At 39.4% G+C, this 16,566-nt stretch overlaps 1 pseudogene across 1 annotated transcript; it reads left to right on the forward strand.

Moving 5' to 3' along the window:
- The first annotated feature begins 3,515 nt into the window (after positions 1-3,515).
- Positions 3,516-5,798, forward strand: LOC147902733 (uncharacterized; annotated as a pseudogene). Its single transcript, XR_015540908.1, has 2 exons — positions 3,516-5,312; positions 5,647-5,798. The product of XR_015540908.1 is annotated as an uncharacterized LOC147902733 (transcript).
- Positions 5,799-16,566: the final 10,768 nt, after the last annotated feature.

Genomic DNA, 16,566 nt, shown 5'->3' on the forward strand with positions numbered 1-16,566 from the left:
ATAGAATCTTCAATGGGATTGAAGTTGGGTTTTTGTTGGTTGAGCACACACATGAGGATATCGATCAGGTATTTAGCACGGTTTCAAGAGAACTAAAACACAAGGACATGGAGATGATGGATGACTTGATAAGAAAATGTGGGAGGCAAGTTGGTGGCCAGAAGGAAGGAATAATATGCTCAATGGTTGAGAGGATGTATGATTGGAAGAGCTTTATTCTACCTTTCATACAAAAAGGTGGTGATGCCCTGATAGGTCATAGCGCTCCACACTATTTTCGCTTTTTCTTAAAGGATGAAAAACTAGTGATGCAATGGAAACACTATTCTCTTGATACAAAATGGGAACTTGAAGAACCTTACTCTCTCTTAACTTCAATCCCAAGCAAAGAAATGCATCCAACATGGGCTCCTATAAAAGAATTCAGCGAGAAATCCAAAGGTGAAATAGAAGGCTTAAAAGCTTTTATTATATACGAAGAGGAAATGCTCCGGAGATTTCTTAATTGGAAGCCCTCTTGGAAGGAACACAGTATTATTGTAATTAGCAAGACCTACCAATTGATAAAGGACCTTGCAAAAATGCGAGAAGATGATATTGATGCAGAACGGCCTTTATTTTAGCCAAATGTTGGTAATGACTTGCGTCCAGCATGTGGTCTCTTTGAAAATGAGTTTGAATCGCTACTCCCACATCCATATTGTGGACCCAAGAAGAGAGAGTTTGTGCCATAAATAGACATAGATGTCCATTGTTTTGTTGTAGTTCGACCATTGGATGATGAACATGAGAACGTGAAGTTTTGGGTTGCGAAAGTAGTTAACGTGAGCATGGATGACCGAGGGAGAGCTACAACATTTACAACGGTATGGTATGAGCCAAGGGGTAGGAAGGAGAACCAAGATAATAGTACATTGTATAGTAGTTGTCTAAAAAAGGAATGGGTTCCAAACCGTGATGCAATTTCAAGACTTTCCACAGAGACAATCATAGTATCCTGGAAATCAAGGTTAAAGAAAACAAAGAAGCACATGGGGTATGATGTAGAAGACAAAATAAAATTACCGCAACCAATTATTTTGCACATTATAGAGTTCATAAAGATGCTCCGCCCAGGAGGAAGTAGAAGGAGATAGTGGAAATGAAGAATGCCCCTGATAACACCATTCAAATATCGAGAAACATTGAAGGTGGTGGTGGTAGTCAGATGAGAGTGAATGAAGATGGCACCCAAGTGACAAGTGATGACAGAAAGGACATTCTAGATAAGCAAATGTTTGGATCGCTCATTTCTGTGATGATAGAAAAGGACATTCAAACAAGCAAATGTTTGGATCGCCCATTTGTACTAAACTCACTGTAAAGGAAAAATTAAATTATTGAAAAGGCCACAGGAGATCCTTTGTACAAAGACTCATCCAGAGCAATATTTGTTGTAAAACTTATGATATGATAATGTAAAATTGCAAGCATAGCTATTGCTATTTTTTGGAGTACAAAAGAGGCTTCCATCATGTCTCATGTCTATATAAACCTTTTAATTTCTTGAATATTCAAGAGTGTTATAGTTTTCTGCATTGAAAGTAAAAAGAGTCTTGCAGGTCTCTTATGTATACATTTTTAAAATGTTGTGAATCCTCAATAGCATGGTTTTTCATGGATTTAAACTAATAACTCGGATTTTTTAATTTAAGAATACGATTCTTATAAACAAGAAATACAAATTTAGGATTAAATAGTAGTTTTTGCATTATTAGTACAACATTGTAGAGAGATATTTTGAAATATATTATGTGGAAATGACAGTGCCAGAAAGTAAACTTTTGATTCTCCAATGACATTTTCATAAAGTAAACTTTTCATTTGGGAAGGATTTTAAGGAATAGTCCAAAACTAGACATATGAGTCCAAAATTAATGAAATAAGTGTTCCTACCATATCTCCATAAGAAAGACTCTCATAAAGGTCCTCTTTTTTAGTCTAAAATTTTATAACGCTTTTGAGACTATAGTGATGAAATCTATTTTTCACAACTACAAGGCAATGCCACCTTTCCTTCTCACATTTATGAAGTTATTACCCTCTTTCTTTCTTATGATGCGAAGCCCTAACCACCACCAATGCCCCACCCCCCCGGCTTGCCTGCCCTTTTCTCTCTTTTTTCACAACTTCAAAGAAAATATCTAATCAACTAAAATGTATGAAGGGTTCTCTTTAGAAAAGTGTCTTTAGTTTTTAAAACCACTACTATTTATTATACTTTATTAGGGTCTAAAAGGAAAAAAGACAAGGCTTAAAAAGTAATCAAGATATCTATTAATAATTTCTATCCCCATTAGTTGCTTTTAGTAACATTAATCTATGGGTGATTAATGGGTTTAATTTATTCACAGTCACAGTAAGAGAACAACAGGATAAGTGTGTGTGTGCGCATGCACCTACAAAAGCATGCACATGCACGCACGTGTGCACACACACACACACATGAACGCTCGTGCACATGCATCCCATACACACACACACACACACACACACACACACACAGAGTTTGTGTGAGTGAGTCTGAGTGTGTGTGTGTGTGTGTGTGTGAGTGCACTCACGCTCACACCCACCCACCCACCCACCCACACACACACACACACACACTCACACTCACACTCACACCCACACACACACACACACACACTCAGACTCACTCACACAAACTCTATGTGTGTGTGTGTGTGTGTGTGAGTGTGTGTGTGAGCGTGAGTGAGTGAATGAGTGAGTAAGTGTGTGTGTGTGTGTGTGTGTGTTTGCGCGCACGTGTGCATACACATCACCACTTTCACAATTCACTAATGGAAAATACTATGTGACTTTTAGTATTTTTAAAAATCATTTTCTTAGCAAGAAATATGTATCATGAAGACCTTCCTTTGGAAAGCAAAGGCCAAAAACCAATGGAAGTGTGAAACCATGCTACACAAATGATCGACAATTGTGAGTGCAGTGCTTGACTAAGTGAGCGATTTCAATAATCAAATGTAGATTTCAATAATCAAATGTAGAAACATGAAAAGTTTTACATGGCAAATTTTGTTTCTACATAGAAAGTAGGCCTTCTCGGTTAATTGTACAAGTCTTAAAGCACTTTCAAACTTCAATAAAAATATACCATATTGAAGCTTCTCATGCCATTTTTTCAACTAAAATTTTCATTGCTGAAGTTGTCTAAACAGGTATTATTGTTTTGGCAAATCTGGAACCTTATTATGGCAGTGACATCTCCACTTCCATGAAATGGAAAAAACTTGGTAAACTTTGCGGTTGAAGGTTTTGTATTTAGTGAAAACTACGGCCAGTGCCTAAAATTCAAAGGGAGCCTCTGTCAACAAAAGTTGATGCGAAATGTTGAAACTTGCAAGTGCACGCGTACGTCTCAACAGAGTACATGATGTTGTTTAACACGACTTCCACAGCCCACGGCGCCGCGCTGCTCTCTCTGTCTCGTATACACAACAGAAACTCATAACTTACTGCACCTGCAGCATCTGCCTTGCTCGAAAGGTTGTCCTTGCACTGATCACCTCCGCATCGACAAGCCTGCTTCGGCAACAGCCCCCATGGAAGCTGTAGTTCTCCCTATAAGGGTCATTGACGTGGAGGAAACTCTCGGCAGCGGCCATGGACGTATAATCTTTAGCACACCAACCAGTTGGGAGTTTCATACCATATCCCATAGATGGAGCAAGGTTGTGAAGTCGTTGCCCGACATCATCAAGGGTATATGTACGAGTAGTGCAGGGAAAGATAGCTATGATGATCTGATTCAGAGGGAAAATTTCAGCATGCATAAATTCTATCCTCCGTTCATGGAGTTCTTGGAGCTGCTTAGGGCAGATGAAGTGAAGCATGTGTGGCTAGATTCGTTGTGCATCAACCAAGGTAACGAGTCAGGAGAGAAAGCCCGAGAGCTACCGAACATGGGGAGCTACTACGCAAACAGCCTGGGGTGTTACGTGTGCGCCCACGGCTTTGGAAAAGGCTTCAAAACATGGAAAGAGAAGGCTAGACCGAGGCCAAGACTGGTGATGCCCAGTTGGTTCAATAGGGTGTGGACATTTCAAGAGATGCTACTTCCAAAAAGATTAACGTTTATACTGGAAATCCCTCCAATAATCAGAAGGACCATAAACTGGAGCATTCTAAAACAGGAGGCGGATGGCATTCATGGACCTTGCAGATGTTCGATGAATATAAGCTCGTTTCCTCATCCTCGCAATCTCAATTCCACGGAAGAAGAAGAAAAAGTAGAGATAATCTGCGGGGACTCGCCGTGCTCCCGTTGCGGTAGAGCCGCTTTGATTAGAAGAGCAAGAGACCGCCAGCTGCTGTTGGCTGCTACTGCGGAGCCTTACTTCATAGAGAGAGAGTGCATCGTTCGGCTGATGATTATGGCTAAAGAGCAGTTAGAGAAAACGGTATGGAAGATCGCTGACGAAGATGATGAGCCGAAGCTGTTACGGCTGGAGGCTGTGATGTTGAATAAGGAGGAGCTGGTGATGGGTGGAGCGTGGGATCCCATACAGGTGGTCGTAGAGGTGTCACGGCGAAACTGCTTGATTGCCGAAGACAAAGTGCTTGCCATTCTAGGCTTGCTAGGAGTGGAAGGAGCATTGCAATTCAAGCCAGGGAAAACTTTGGACGCACAGCTGCTTCACCTGGCCCAGGAGCTCGGCAGCCGCAACCCCACAGCCCTAGTTAAGCTGTGTATAGCTCAGTGCATAGCACACCAGGAATGTCTTGGGCTCCCTCCCTGGAAGGCTTGCGTCCCACTGGTGAGAAAGCACCAGATCTAACATGGTACGAATCCCATCACGTCGATAATCACATGTATACAAGGCAGATGGAAGTGGAGGAAGGCAGTGAAGCAGGACTGCTTCAGCTAGCAAAAGTGATGAGGCACTTTGCCAAGAGTGTGGAGGTGGAGAAGGTGCTTGAGGATGGCTCTTTGCTCTGCCAGGCTCACATTTTGTGGGACTGTCGGTTTGTTCGCGAGCAGGAAGAAAACCTGTTTCGCCTCGAACTCAACCTGGGAACATCTACTTTGAAGTACCCATTCAAGGCTTATTTCTCCTCCTCCTCTTGCTTACTCCACCGAAGAGTCTTCGTGGGGGGACTTAGTTCAACGCTCATGAACCAGAGCATGGTGAGGCTTCAAGGCAAAGAACTCAATGTCAGGCTCAAAGACATTCAGGTGTTTTTGGTGTCACTCGGAGAGCTCAATTTACCAAACAACGAGAAGCACCTTGTGTTCATGGTGTGTGTAGGTAAGTAGCCCAACTCTTTTTTAAACTTTCAAGGTCAAGTAGTCATTGTTATCCCTAGTTGCTGATACAAGCTTAACACATAGGATGATAACAACCTGTGGTTCAATAACTTTTTTTACTAGTATAGTTGTGTAATAGGATGATAAGAAACTGTAGTTCAATAACTTTTTTTACTAGTATAGTTGTGTAATAGCTCTTAAAAGATGACTACCATTATTGGCTTTCAATTGCCAATTTGCAGAAACAAATTATGCATGTTGGACCATTGGGTGTGATACTCCTATTTTGAAATATGTACTACTAATAGTGTTAATCATGTTGATGGGTGGTGTAGGTAACAAGCCTACCTCTTTGCACAAAGTTGGCATTGCTTGGCTCCCTGGTCTAGAGGATGTATATAGTACTATCCCACCTTCCACGTGTAAGATAAGTGGGTTTGAAGACTACATGGATCAATTTGTATTCGAACTAAACAACCATGACTAGATTCATGATGTAATGCATTTTGTAGTTTAGAAGAGTGCTATAAGGAGAAGGATAAAAGCATGGTTAGGTGGTACCATTTTTTTTCTTTTTAGGTGGAAATTAGAAAATTACTTGTAGGATAATTATTGTTGTTAAAGTTCTAACTAAATTTCTTAAAACTCCTTTTATAACTCTTAAAAAGTACTAAGTATATCTACTAATAATGATCTACAACTCTTATAATTAATGATATCATTTGCTAAAAGTAGTGTGAATGATAGTACATTTTGGTACCACCTAACCATCCTATCACCTAGGAACACTTCTATCATAATCTCTCTATTTAGAGAATTGTGGTACGAATGGGGAATTACTTAAGATCATATTGAGATGTTTTACATTCTTTACAAATGATTTGCAAAGCTAGGATATTAGAAATATGTAATGGACCATTATAAGAGTTTGGGATGTACAGTTTGAATTCCAATGGCGGAGTTTACTCAAGCTTTGGAGCTGTTCAAGTTAATCTAGATTGCATTTTAGCATGAAGAATCATGTAAATGGGGAATTGCAACAATTTAACTATGCCCATCATTATGCACTACGTGAGACTTCCACTTAACTTAGATAAATTTTCATGGAGAAATGATGGATCTTGCTAAACCTTGCAAATAGGGAGGATTTTACAGGCATGTCTACATCCTAATTAACAAGTGTCACCGAATTCTCGATAGAGGATAAAAAACATATTGCTATAGGCTCAAGCTCAAGTTCTCCTAATTCCTCTCTTGTATAAGTATTACTATTGCCTCCTTAACATTATGGCTTTTAAAAAAAAAAAGAAAGAAAGATTATGGGTTCTAAAGTGACTTGGCCAAAGGACATAACACTAGGCTTGATTGATAGCTTGTGAGGTTGTTGTTGCTACCACTCTATTGGAGTGCAATTACATGTACATGTGAGAGCAAATAGATGCTATCAAAGTCTACCATACAAATATATGTATGTGTCTTTGAAAATTCATGTGTGAAGTTTATAGCAAAATATTGATGCTTACATATCATCATAAGTTTAATGGTCTAAAGTTTGGCTCATCTTTCTCTATTGAGTATTTGACTTCTTTTTTCAAATCTATACATCTATTTAAGATTTGGTCTAGCTAAGAGTATCACTAGTCAACTCATGGAAATGTGAGTTAAAAAAAAAAAGGTCAATGGCATCTACAAATACACATGTAAATTTATCAGTATGAGATTGTTTGGCAAATACAAGTGTATCTACAAAATATAGGCATATACTTTAGTAGATTTCCCTTTCAAACTTTTATTTACAAAATATAGGCATACATTTAGTAAATTACCTTTTCCTTTTAAAAAATTCAACCTTACATTGTGTATGCAAGGGTTTTCTCCATTGAGTCAACACTATACTTGTGTATTTTACAAGTACTATACATGGCTTTGCCGACACCCATGCAAGAAACGAGTATGATTTTTTCCCGAGTTCAAACCCACAAGCTTATAGTTTTGATCTTGATTCCAATGACCTTTCATGATATACCCTTTCTTAGAGAAATGGTGTTGTGCACCCTTTTGATGCTTCCACCCCATACCCTCTAGGTTTGTCGCCAAGGTCCACACACATACTTACCAACCACATAGCACCAAAAATACAATACCAACATATAATGTCCACTTAAACCACAAACCACAAAACACTACAAATATGGTGCTACTCTTGTCATACCACAAGTACATTCCTTCAAGCATAAACCAAAGATGTAAAGTTGCATATTGTAGTCATGATCGTATCCATGCTTCAAAAACAAGTAAACATATCATAGTCAAACTGTTTCTGACAACATGCAAATCTAACCACTACATTGGTCAATTGGAAATAGCATAAAACCATAACATTAGAGATGTACCCTGGGGTATGGAGTCCCCACACACCTTAAGGACTACTATGTACCACCTAACCCTTGAACGAATGATTGGTGCATGTAAGGGTATTCAAGGATATCAATTTGAACTAAAGACCCTCCATTTGCTAATGATATCTCCCCCACTTGCCAATTCAAAGTTGGCATCATTTGCCTCCACGCGTCTAAAAGCTCTTTGCTTTGGTATCCTGTAGTTTCTCTTGTCCTTTTATACAAGGTTGGAATCATCTCCTTACCAAGAGGTATTCAGTTAATTCTCCTATCCCCTTACTCAAGGTCGGAGTTGTCTCCTTACCAAAAGGTATCTAGATAACTCTCTTGTGTAATAATATAATTCTTAATGATTGTTTAATTGTTTGAATCCCCTTAATGGGTCAGTCATATGACACATTACCTAGGGGAGAATTGGGGTCTCCAAAACGCCCCCAATTAGTGTTTCCTAATTTCAAGGGATTAGTACATCTAAACATGCATCTATCAACATGGCTACGCTATGTTGTCTCTCTCCCTCTCTCTCTTTCTCTCCCTCCCTACTCTTCTCTCTCATTTCTCATTCTCTCTCTCTTAATTTCTCTCTTTCCCTCTCTCCTCTCGCCATGTTTCATTCTCTTAAACTTCTCTCTCTCTCCCTCTCTCTCCCTCTCTCTCTTTCTCTCTCTCTCCCTCTCTTTGTTTCCCTCTCTCTCTCTTTCTCTCTCTCTCCCTCTCTCTCTTTCTCTCTCTCTCCCTCTCTCTCCCTATTCTCTCCCTCCCTCTAGTAGCCACGGCCGCCAGGCGCACCATGGAGAAGCTCCTCATGTGTCCCACTAAATCTCTCGACTCCAACATCTTGGCTAGTCCAAGTCCTCTTGCCTCCACTCTTCTTAGAAAATGTAGTATTTCCTCTTCCTCTTCCTATTCCTCTAAAGGAAGAGTCTCTTTTGTTGCACTGCATCATGTATATACTCATGTTTGGCATGGTTATCCTCTTTCTCTCTCTCTCTCTCTTATAATGTTGGGAGGACCAAAGTTTTTTATAAAATTATATTGATCAATTGGCTGGATAGAGTTTTATAAATACATCTTTTGTCCTTTTTATAGTTCATCAATCTGAGCTATAGTTTGAGAGTTATGATCATCATCACGTCTCCATGAAATCTTTTGCTAGTGAAAGGGTCCTATAAAGATGCCAAATTTTAATTTGGAGTACACAATTAGAGACAACACAAAAATTACATCACATTATATTCTTACATCTCATCAATCCAAGCTATAGTTAGAAAGCTATGAGCACTTTTGTTAACCATCATCATGATAACTTTCCATGGTTTTTGAAAGGTCACCTCCATTTATCATACCTCCCCTTCATGGAGGAGAGATGATGAGGTGAAGGTCAAAAGGAGGGGTGAAGTCGATACCCCAAAAGAGAAGCGATGCAAGTTGCAATGGAGAAGGGCTAGCAATACAGATAGAGTTGATTTTAAATTAAGGTCTTAAAAACACACATAGGATCCTTTTGTTGGCCCAAGGGTCTCCTGGACTTTTTCTTTGTTGTATTGAGCCTCATGAAATTAAATCAAGTTTGGTTTGAAAAAATACCATAGGACCATTTGGTCTGCAAAAGGTCCTTTGTGCCTTTTTTCTTACATTATGCCTCAAATTATTAGAAAGGAATTGCTCATAGGACCCTTCCATTGGCAAAGATTCACTTGGACCATTTTAAACTCTAAATATATTGACTTATTTTTTATTCGAATGCAACCAAAAAATGCTCATAGGGCCCTTTCATCCAATCTCTTAGGCTTTTTAAAGATCGAAATTCATTTACTTATTTTCAATTTGAATGCATCCAAAATTTGAATACTTATTTTTTACTAGAGAGCCTAGAAAACTTATGAAAATTTAGTTTATTCAATCTTTAGGCAACGAATCTTTTTGAAAGGATCTAAGGAGATATTTTTTCTGAGGCAAGATGTAGTCAAAAGTAGTATTTTGCATCCTTCTAGGACCCTTTCACTAGTGAAAGGGTCCATGGATATGTGACGAGCCTCAAACTACAGCTCAGATTTGGTGAGATATAAAAAGAAAAAGTGATGTAATTTTTGTGATCCATCTAACAATGCAATCAAATATAATATTTCTTTGAGACCACTAGCAAAAGGGTCCATGGAGACATGATGGTGGTGAAAAAATGGTCATAACTTTGAAATCATAGCTTGGCATAATGAGATATAATTTTTGTGCTCCATCTAACCATGCATTTAAAAATAATATTTTTTATCCTTCTAAGACCCTTTTGCCAAAGAAAGGGTCCATAGAGATGTGATGAACATAAAAAATGGGTCATAACTCTCAAATCGTAGCTCGGATTGCTAAACTGTAAAAAGAAAAAGTGATGTAATTTTTGTGCTCCATATAACCATGTGATTAAAAATAATACTTTTCATTATTATAAGACCCTTTTGCCAAAGAAAGGGTCCATGGAGATGTGATGATGGTGAAAAAATGGTCATAACTCTCAAACCATAGCTCGGATTGACGAGCTGTATGCAAAAAAGATGCAATTTTTGTGCTCTATCTAACCATGCAATCAAAAGTAAGTCTTTGCATCCTCCTAGGACCCTTTCTCTAGCAAAAGGGTGCATAGAGATGTGATGAACGTAAAAAATGGGTCATAACTCTCAAATCGTAGCTCAGATTGTTGAGCTATAAAAAGAAAAAGTGATGGAATTTTTGTGCTCCATCTAACCATGCAATTAAAAATAATACTTTTCATTCTTACCAGACCTTTTAGCTAGAGAGGGTCCATGGAGATGTGATGATGGTGAAAAAATGGCCATAACTCTCAAACCGTAGCTGGGATTGAGGATCTATAAAAAGAAAAAAAGATCGAATTTTTGTGCTCTATCTAACCATGCGATCAAAAGTAAGTTTTTGAAACTTTTTTTTGGGGAGTTCTATCTAGCCATGAAATCAAAATTAAGTCTTTCCATCCTTCTAGTATCATTTCACCAATGAAAGGGTCAGTGGAGATGCGATGAAAATTAAAAATGGTCATAACTCTCAAACCGTAGCTTTGGATTGATGAGATGTGAAAATATATATTTATAAAAATCTATCCAACCTAATGGTGAAAATAATCTTATAGGGAAAAAATAACCTCCCAACACAAAGAAAGGGCTAGAGAGAGTTACATTTCAAATATGAGTCTATGCATGCTGTGCTAAGTATATATATAATGAAAAAGATATATAGTATATACATCCCAAATATGATTCTATACGTGCTACGCTAAGTATATACATACACAACAAGACAAAGCACCCACAGATGCACACAAAGATGCATTTTCTTAACTTTAAAAAAAAATTATAGGTGCGTCTATTTGTGTGTCTATTGGCACGTCTACAGACCCGCATCTATAGGCACATCTATATAATAGATAGACGTGCCTATAGACACGCTTTTAGATGCTTTGTAGAAATAAAAAAAACTGAAATACGCGTACATAGACACACTTATAGATGCTCTATAGAATTTTTTTAAACAAAAAAAGCAAAATTTTGTGTGGTTGAATAGAATGCTGTGTATGTTGTGTATGCTACCCATTTCCACATTGTGCAATTCAATTCTTATAGCCAACCACATTTTAATTAACACGATTGCAAGCACGTCTATAGATAATGATTACAATTCTGAATAAAACATTACAACTCCAAAATGTTTAGTTCACAAGGCATTCATTGATAGAACATTGCACAAGGAAATTGAAAGCCAAAAAAATAAAAGGAGTGTATATTAATTCATAGCTCAAAAAGTGCTGTACAAAAAATAAGAGGAATGTATATACAAGAGAGGCACGAAGCCAAGCCAATGGCTTCAAGTACAAAAAAAAGTAGCTAGCACTACTTCTACGACTAATCTAAGTTCTCCGTGTGTTTGCTCCCTTCTTTGCGCCCTTCTTCACTCCCTTCTTCCTCATCTTCTTCCTCCTGATCAGCCATAGGGCCAGGGGTAAACGAGGGACAACATGTATCAATGTATGAAAAATCAAATCTTTATTTACAATATTGACATTATTTAATTACTTTTAAATACCTAGGGGGGCACTCCAGTAGCCCAGATATACTGCTCCTTAGTAATCAACCCGTCATCATAGAAGTGACTTCATGTATCTCCTCTGCGATGGTGGCGGTGGTAGGCTATCTTGACAGGAGTAGGGTACCTGCCCACGATATTAAGCTACAAGATCACACAATTTGCGGAGGGGTTAGTACAAAGAAACAACCTCCTAATAAACCACATAAACAATATAATTTGAGATCGATACTTACAAATTGGGCCTCCCATGATTCAACACACCCTGCTCCAAAATGCACGCTTCCATATTGCTCCATTTGGATCCTTCGTGCCTCCACGTGCTGCAGACTAGGGTCTGCCTTCGTTGCCTTCATTGCTTTCTTCCACTCACGCTTGTGAGCGGTGTGGGGCTGGCCCCTTGGTGGTTGACCTCCCTCTCTCCTGGCAATCTCGGTTAGTGCCTACCTCTTAAGCGAAGATCTTTTATTGCCAAGTATCCTAACAATCTTTGACTTGGCCCATTTATCTATGAACTAAACATTGGGGGGATTGGGATATCTAGAGTGAACAACAGCGAGGGTCTCATCAGCCAACTTTTTTGGATGGTCTTTGTAGTGAATAAAGCAATCTCTACAGTTGTTAGCAATTACAGAGTGCATGAAGGCCATGATGTCCTTCCCCCATGCATCCATCAAGATGCCTCCTGTTTGAAGGATGTCATAGAAGATCGTACTATCACCCTCTGGCACGTCTGCATCTTGAGCTAGTACATTGGCCACTCATAGCTGGAGAAGCGACTCTTGACTGCACGGAAGTACACTGGCCACTCGTAACTAGAGAAGCGACTCTCGACGGCATGGGAGTATGCCGGTAGCTCTACGAGGCAGAAGGGCCTCCTGAATGCAAGGGGGGAGAAGGGGCTTGGCTCTATAACCAGCTGGCTATCTCGACTCCACTAAGGTAATCTCAGCTAGTGTGGGTTGGGGTGGTTTAGAGTCTATACTGCCAACTCTTGGGGGGTGTTTGGAGTACCTGTCATGTATGTGTATAACTCCTTAGGAGTGGGAGGGTGCCCCAAAATGTTATATAACTCCCGAAAGATGGCATCCTAAAGATTAGGTGAGGTTGAAAAGCTTCCTAGCCACATAATGAACTGAAGAAAAGAAAAGAAGAAGATTACCATCGAGAATGCCCTCATCACGAGATGCAAAAGAAAAAATAGAGTGACAGCCTGACATTGAGCAAGCATTTATAGACTCCTGCATTCTTTGAATTAGAGTGACAGAAGTCTGTATCTGCTTGCTCAATGTTAGGCTATTGAAGCTTCACGTGGGGAAAAAGAGAGAAGGAAAGAGAGGAGAAAAGAGAGGAAAAGAGAAGAGAAAAAGAGAGAAAAAGCGAGGAGAAAAAGGAGAAAAAAGAGGAGAAAAGAGAGGAGAAAAAATAGAGAAAAAAAGAGGAGATAAGTGAAAAAAAGAGAGGAGATAAGAGAGAAAAAGAGAGATGAAAAGAGATGAAAAGAGAGGATAAAAGAGAGAAGGAAAAAGAGAGAAAAAGTGAGGATAAAATAGAGAGAAAGATAGACGGAAAGAGAGAAGAAATGAGAGGAGAAAAAAGAGAGAAAAAGAGAGGAGATAAGAGAGAAACAGAGAGGAGAAAAGAGAGGAAAACAGACGAAAAGAGAGGAGAAAAGAGAGAAGGAAAAAAAGAGAAAAAGTGAGGATAAAAGAGAGAAAAAGAGAGAAGAAAAGAGAGGAAAAAAGAGAGGAGGCAAAAGAGAGAAAAAGAGAGGAGAAAAGAGAGGAAAAGAGACAAAAAGAGAGAAGGAAAGAGAGGAGGAAAGAGAGGATAAAAGAGAGAAGAAAAAAGAGAGAAAAAGTGAGGATAAAAGAGAGAAAAAGAGAGAAGGAAAGAGAGGAGAAAAGGGAGGAAAATAGAGGAAAAGAGAGGAGAAAAAAGAGAGAAAAAGAGAGGAGATAAGAGGGAAAAAGAGAGACGAAAAGAGACGGAAAGAGAGGATAAAAGAGAGAAAAAGTGAGGATAAAAGAGAGAAAAAGAGAGAAGGATACAGAGCAAAAAAGACAGGAGAAAAAGAGAGAAAAAGAGAGAAGGAGACAGATGAGAAAAGAGACGAAAAGAGAGGAAAAGAGAGGAGAAAAAAGAAAGGAGATAAGAGAGAAAAAGAGAGGAGAAAAGAGAAGGAAAGAGAGGAGAAAGGAGAGAAAAAGAGAATGCAATCCCTTATTTCCTCACGAATGCAATCCTTTCTTCATTCATGCAATCCCTTTCCATCATTCATGCAATCCCTTTCTTCATTCATGCAATCCCTTTCCTTCATTCATGTAACCCTTTCTTCATTCATGCAATCCCTTTCCATCATTCATGCAATCACTTATTTTCATCATTCATGCAATCCCTTTCTTGGAAGGGGAAGGGGAAGAGAAGAAAAAGGAAGGGGAAGGGGAAGGGGAAGGGGAAAGGGAAGAACACACAAGAAAAACTGTCATAGTGCATCTATAGATGCATCTAACAGCACATCTATAGGCACGACTGTCTGTTTTTTCAAAAGTTAGACATGCTGTTAGACGCGTGTATAGCTGCGCTCCGACAAATGCCTTTAAATTGAAAAGGACATGCACCTGACCCCAAAAGGAACAACACTAGTATCAAAAACATTCCTTCCCTACATACGACAAAGGACGAATCCAAAGAGAGCAACTTTCAAAGAAGATCAATTGCCAAGAGACTTACCTTGGATAGAGGTATGGAAGCTTCTTGTCCTTCTTCAAAGCTACTTCCCTTTCTTCTCGTCCTTGTTCACCCTCTTCTCTTGTGTGATTGGGGATGATTATGTAAGCCTAGAGATGAGTGTGGGTGCTTGGAGATAAGTGTGGATGCCCAGAGCTGTGTCTGTTAATAGGAAAGCAAGTTGCGCGATGCTAAAAGTATGTGAAGGAAAGAAAGCGCGCTAAAACTAGGTTCGAAAATCAACTCGCAGTCTGCGCATCTAAAAGCATGTCTATCAGTGTGTCTAAAGGAGTGTCTAAATGTGCATCTATCAGCGCATCTACACTACGTTTTAGATGTGCCCATAGACGCATTCCATAGTACAGATAAGGTGTTAGACATGCTTTTAGATGCTCCACTAGGTTTTGACATTTACAACTCATGCAAGAATAAATTTTTTGGGTTGTCTATCTGTAGGATGTATTCATCTTCAACAAGTAGCTCTAGTGAGGATGAATCCCTCCATATCCACCATTGCAAAATGTGGTTGGAGCAAAAAATCAAATGTATGTGTGATTGGTGTCGAGGAAACATGTATCGTGCACACAGAATTACACTCAATCACATCTCAAAGTATGGAGGAGGGGATGTGACCATAAACATGGTAAGTGTTAAAGAGTTAAGGTTGATTGAGATACCTATGGGTGTTCAAGTATTTGAGTTATGATCCCGTTTTAATTTGATACAGGATGCAGTGCCACACCTGCATATGTTGCCCTATGCTCGTCGTGAGGAGGCAAAGCATTGGCAATATGAGGTGGGATCTTCAAGAGGGACCGTTATGGATGCATGGAGTGATGGTGATAGTATCTCTCTGCCATTACCTCATGAGGCCATGGAGGAGGAGGTGTTTGATGATATGGTGTGGGATTTATATGTCCATCAATCCTCAGGTAGGGATGATAGCATGGAGCAGGATGATATTTTTACCGCAACATTGAATCCACTGTTTGATGGGTGCACATTCTCTATTCTACGTGCCTCCCTTGAGTTACTAAACTTGCAGACCAATGGATGGAGCAATTCAAGTTTGAATGCATTACTCAAGTAAGCTTTAAAGTCTATTTTTGCAAACATGGTGAATTATGCTAGTGGGACAATTACTCGAATGCTTTTTCTCATTTGTGGTCTTCACATGCAAGATATTGTGTAAAATGCCTCCAAGGGAGAATAAATTACCGACCTCAAGAGATATGGCAAGGCAACATGTGACCTCTCTTAGAGGATTAGATTACAAGTGCATCTATGCATGCGTCAATGGTTGCGTTCTGTTTTGTGGACCACATAAGGATGCAAGAGAGTGTCCTACTTGTGGAGAGGCAAGATATAGAGAAGATCTCAAAACTTTGGATGTGCCTCGTAAGGTTCTGCAACATTTTCCCATAATCCCTCACATCCAACATATGTTCAAGTGCAAATCCATTGCAAAGGTCATGTCATGGCATTCCTCCCATCAATCAATCGATGGCAAGTGGAGAACTCCCACAGACACTCCTGCATGGAAGCATATTGAAGACACATGGCCAAGCTTCAAGGAAGAACCTAGGAGCTTGAGATTTGGATTGGGTATGGACGGTGTGAACCCATTTGGTCTCAAAAGCACCTCTTAGAGTGTATGGCTAGTGATATTGGTGAATTATAATCTTCCACCCTCTATGGTGTTGAAGAAAGGACATGTTATGTTATGCCTTCTAATTCCAAGGAAACATAAAGTAAAAAATCTTGATGTTTATTTGGAGCCTTTGATTGATGAGGTATAGATACTTTGGAGAGGCATCGAGGTGCATGATGTGAGTAGGCCTCCCTCGTCCACGAGACTTCAACTGTAAAGAAGTCTTGATGTGGACGATGCATGACTTCCCAGGCTATGGCGAGTGTTCAAGTAAGCATTGAACTTTTAATATGAGTAGGCAATCTATGTGGCACCCTAAACCCACCTTCAACTCTTAATTGTGTCTATTGTTCAGGTCTCACTACATCGGGTTACCATGCATGTCCTAT

Source organism: Dipteris shenzhenensis, chromosome 4, assembly GCF_047967505.1.
Source record: "Dipteris shenzhenensis isolate YYH24624 ecotype China chromosome 4, Dip_SZ_1.0, whole genome shotgun sequence".
NCBI classification, from domain to species: domain Eukaryota; kingdom Viridiplantae; phylum Streptophyta; class Polypodiopsida; order Gleicheniales; family Dipteridaceae; genus Dipteris; species Dipteris shenzhenensis.